The sequence below is a fragment of the Lactuca serriola genome, chromosome 5 (genome assembly GCF_051521515.1).
Source record: "Lactuca serriola cultivar US96UC23 chromosome 5, Lser_US96UC23_V15, whole genome shotgun sequence".
NCBI lineage: Eukaryota > Viridiplantae > Streptophyta > Magnoliopsida > Asterales > Asteraceae > Lactuca > Lactuca serriola.
In genome coordinates, this window is record NC_136412.1 from 230,606,968 (window position 1) to 230,612,346 (window position 5,379).

General features: G+C 36.1%; 1 pseudogene; it reads right to left on the minus strand.

Moving 5' to 3' along the window:
• Positions 1 to 3,801: 3,801 nt before the first annotated feature.
• Positions 3,802 to 5,028, minus strand: LOC145050251 (putative E3 ubiquitin-protein ligase BAH1-like; annotated as a pseudogene).
• Between the last annotated feature and the right edge of the window lie 351 nt (positions 5,029 to 5,379).

Genomic DNA, 5,379 nt, shown 5'->3' on the forward strand with positions numbered 1-5,379 from the left:
TTTCTATATAGTCGTTTGGACTTTCGAATGGCGGTGTGCCGCCACAATCCATGGCTCCTCCACCTGTTGCCATGTCGCCACTTCAGGCGGTGGTCAATGCTTCGGCGTTGACCCAACCACTTGATTTAAGCTCCCTTGAAGGTCTGGGAGCTATGAATGTAGTGAAACCTTCTGAGCCTCCTCTTCCAACATCTGTGCGACTTTGACAGGTGGATAAGTTTTCCTTTTTCAAATTTTTTATCATATAAAATAAGAAGATTATAGTTTTGGTCCCGAACTTTCGTCTCTTACAATTTTGGTCCTTTTGGTTTCTAAGTAAAATATGACTGTTTTTGGGAACAAAGTTGCAAAAATTTGTTGTACTCAGGGACCAAAAAAAATAGTCAAACAAGGATGAAAATGTAATAAAAACCTTTTGGGGACGTGAATTGCAAAAATGAGGTAGATTGAGGGACCAAAAATGTAACTAAATAAAAAAGAATATGCATTATTAAAATTGTTTTGATAAATAATAGGTTCCACGTGGGGCTGGTGCTTCAATTTGTTTCAAGATCGGGCTAGTGCATCTTGAACAGAATCAACTACCAGATGCGTTATCTTGTTTTGATGAAGCTTTTCTTGCATTAGCAAAGGACAATTCTCGTGGAGCTGATGTAAAGGCACAAGCCACAATTAGTGCTCAATATAAAATCGCAATCACCCTACTTCAAGTATTATTATTATTTAAAATTTTAAAACTTAAAACGGAACTCAAATTTACACAATCGCAATCACCCTATGTCACACCCCAAAACCGATAACGGCGGAATACGTTTCGGGGTGGAGGACGTCATCTACAGTATCATTACAATTGCATAATAGTAAAAACAAGAAACATACAACCATTGAATTACATAGTGAGTTTAATTACAAGCGTGTTTTGTAATGTTTAACAAGTACCAAAAGTATTACAAAAATAAGAGATGGATCTTGTATGCTCCACCTTCTCCAAAATGCCGCACCTGTACCTGTCTATCTTTGACCTGAGGATACAAGTTATTTTGAAAACGAATATCAGCATAAAGCTGGTGAGTTCATAAGAATTTAGTGTGAGTTTTTGTATAAAAGCATTAGAACCGATAGTATGAAAAGCTGCAACTTTACAATCATAAGTGGTAGAAAATCCTAGAAAATCCTATATTTTCCAGAAATACGTTGTAAGTGAAAACCTTTAACAAACATATCATTTTCATCTTTGAAAAACCATTTATTGTAAAAGTATAATAGTGAGTTTCCAATAAGTAATGCAATACGGTAGATTATGCCTGAAGTCCATAATAGTGGTGCAAACTTTCTTTAGTATTAAATACTGGTTTACTTCGGGATATTAACTTTAACTTTTGTTTAGTATTTTAGTGTGGTTATAGTGTATTTCTTGTATGTTACCGATAGTGTGAGTAATAGAGGACCCCATGACCTTCCCGGTCATGCACAGTGTAGTGAAGTAGTGGCATCCCTGGGCCTGCACAGCTCGGACTGAAGTTAACAGTTGGGATGTAATAGCGTCTGCCCCGTATAGATCTATACATATAGCGTCGTCTTCCTGCCAGAAGACTCTGGGCGTAGTGCGTAGCGAATAGAATATCTCGTAGTGGGTTAGTGTGTTATCTCTTGATTAGTGATTTCTCTGGTATTATAGTGTAGTAGTCTCTTGTATAATCGCAGTATGTTCTCGTATTAGTATATAGTATCATTATAGAGTGTATTATAGTGTGTAGAGTAGTAGCTATAGCGAGTAATAGTGGCCTTAACTATACCTATTATAGTTAACTTAGTGCGTATGATTCTTGTCAGTTTAGTGGTTTAAACATTGAATGAAATGAAAATACTCGTATCCAACACTAATATATATGATATATAACTAAGAAATCAACGACAGTCAGACGGATAATAACTACCCTAAGCCCATAATCAAACAAGAACAGGAAATAAGGCGAGCTATCGGTCCTAAGTCCTTCAAGCCTTAATTATATAAATATATTGGTATGGTTACATTTTATAAGGAATTTATTTAATAAAAATCTTGTCAAAAGGGAATATTTAGAAAATTGATCTTTTATCCGAAATGGTTTAGAAAACGAAAATCCTTTTTATAAAGCATGGTGGTAAATCACATGTGATTTGAACTACGGATAGTGAATCACATGTGATTAATTTCCGTAACATGAATAAATGACTTGTATGAATTTCCATAAACATGTATAATTGACTTGTATTCCCCCCCCCTAAAACATATAAAACATTTGAAAGGTTCATTAAAGGGGTATGAACTCACCTGAAATCGCGCAAATCAGGTGAATCGGGTAAATCGGGTAAAAGTGTCAACTGAGCGTTTTGTACCAAATAACGACTTGTGCACCTTTTAGGCCCCTAATGTCATATGAAATATGTATTTTACAATAAATTAATCATTTTATTCTTTTCATTAAAGTATTTGGGCATTCTAGCATTGATTCGGGGTTTTAGGGCCTAGAAGGGGTTCCCAGGAGTGGTACAAGGCCAAGAGGGGTTTGCGGGGGAGTCCATGAGTTTAATCCCTTGGATTTTACGGCCCAAGGCCACTCCTTGGGAGTTTACGGCCGTAAGCCCCCTAGGCTTGTCCGTAAACTCATGTGTTCCTCCAAAATTGCAAGTTAAGGCCTTATTTCACTTCCCTAATTTACTAGCAAGTGTCTTGGACTAATTTGGAGGGTTAAAACCCTCATTTTGTGACATTTTGGGGAGTTTACGGTCCAAAATTGTGCTTGGTCCGTAAACTCCATTTAATCCCTCAAAATGGATGTTTAAATGGTCCAAATCACTTCCTTAAGTCTTAGTTAAATTCTAGAAGGCCTTAGGTGGGTTTTTGGGACATTTTGGCATAGAAATTGGGGAGTTTACGGCCCAAGTATAGCCTTGGCCGTAAACTCTTCTTTTGGCTTCAAAATGAGATGCTTAATGGCCTTAAACATTTCCTAGGGTCATAGCTAAATTCCTACATACCCTAGATGAGTTTTTGGGACATTTATCATGGGTTTTTGGGTGTTTACGGCCTAAGCATAAGCTTGGGCCGTAAACTCCTTTTTAGGCTTCAAAATCTTAAGTTTTCATGTCCAAACTCACCTAGGTAAATCCCCTAATTAGTACACAATCTTAAAGGAAGGAAAAATCGGGTTTTTGGCAAGGTTTTAGGTGTTTACGGCCTAAGGGGCTTTCTAGGCCGTAAAATCCCTTTAATCCCCTAAATCCTATGATTTTTGGCCTCTAAATACAATGAAGTATGTTTAGAATAAGATAGGGAATAAATTCTTACGTTTGGAAGCCGGAACTCGTGGTTTTGGAGTCGGGTTCGGGTCTAGAGAGAGAAAGTAGTGAGATAGAGTGAATGAGTGGTAAAAGAGTGTTCAAATGGTGTTTACTCTCATTTCATATGCCTCGGGTATTGCACCCGATACACGGCTACCCGATGCTAAAGTTTAACGGGGTTAAAACTTTTTACCCGGGTGAAGTGGTTAAAAAGTAATATAACTCTATTTAGTTAAACGGGGTTAACACTTACAAGTTATAATTACTTATGATAATGTCAGGACATATAAATAACTAGATATTTGTTTATTGACGACTCCAAACATCACGGGAAAACAATAAATATAACGACGAATTCCGTTAGTGCAGACGGGATTTGTAACGGCAATAAATTTGGGTTGTCACACCCTACTTCAGGTAATATTATTATTATTATTCAAACCATCTATTGCATTGACATAATTACCCTTGGCCACATCAATGTTCAGTAAGTCTTTCCTCCCATTCTTTTCTAAACCTACAAATGCCACATTAATGCTCAGTAAGATTCATTTAAAATGAAAATATGTCAAGAATTTATTGCAATAAAACACGCTGCTTGTTTACCTTCATTTTAGAAGTAAATCTAGTTCAGATATGCGTCCTGCATTACCAAATACTTCATCTTTGGCTTGCAGATTTCACCCCTTCAAACATCAAAACAAATCCCGATGAACAAGCACACATCGTGCAAAATATATGTCCACGGCTCAACGCATATGGATGAAAAACAGTAGCTGAGGATCAAGAGTAAAAGCATTTTACAATTTATGTAATCTTAAGCTATGAACTTTTCATAATTTTAATATATAGTCAGTCATACCAAGCAAACAACACAAGTTAGACTGTATTCCAGAACTACATAATCTAGAAGAACCAATTTCAATACAAGTTTTGAAATTATAATGCTGAGATCACAAGAGAAATAACTACAAAGCTCATAGCAGATCATTTCATTTGATTTACTGAAATTCATATAAAAAGCCACCAGTTCAATCAACCTTGGTGATTGTAAGATCTCCAAGTGTTCAGCCTGCAACTTAGACCTGCAGTTCACGCCACTTATAGAGTTGTGCACCTGAAAAACAAACATAAATCATAATCACAACACGTCAATCCAAAAAGAAAAGAAAAAACAGCAATCTAAAGAAAGAATAGGATATTTGCTTACTTTGTCGTATTTCTTAAGAATTTTCCTAAGAGCTATAGCATTCATGATAACATATTTGATTAACATCTTCCCTTCCAGTACAAGTGCTTGTTGATCATTTTTTAAACATTGAAACAAGTGTAGTAACTGTCTCGGCATACGAGTTTTGCAATGAAGCTGGCCAAGATGTCTGACTCTAGAGCTAATACACCCCATTATATTAGAATCTTCTTTCGTTATCTCGCTGAAGAACATTCGATCACACCCTACATTCATAAACAAATCATGAATAAAACATCACAATCGTATACAATACATAAGACACATATTCACGGTCTGTTCTTAAAATTTACGTAATGTCAAAATTGGTAGTTCATAAGAGTCAGCAAGTGTAAAGAGCAAGATTACTTATTATAAACAATACAAACAAATGCATTAAGAATCGCAGAATCAGACATTGATGCTAAGGATGGAACTTCCCAGTTCCCACCACCAACAGTAAGAAGTACTCTCATCCAATCTAGTTATAGTGTCCCGTGACAATCTAATCCTAACCGACTAGTCAAATCTCCAATACTTTTAGAGTAAAAAAAGTTTTTCCTATGAAAAAAGTGAGGTTACAAATGATGTTGATATATTATAATGATGTTTTTGTCCAGAAAGCTTCATATAACCTCCTGATCAGATTAATAATAAAAATGGATTTATTGGGAAAATTGAACCTAGATACCAAGTCATGTAGTTCAATCATCTTGTGCTCGAGTTCTTTTGTTGCATATAGATAGACAAGATAGCCAAAAGTGGTCTCATCGGGGTGAACACCTAACAGAGACATTATGTCGAGAACATTGTGTGCATCAGTAACC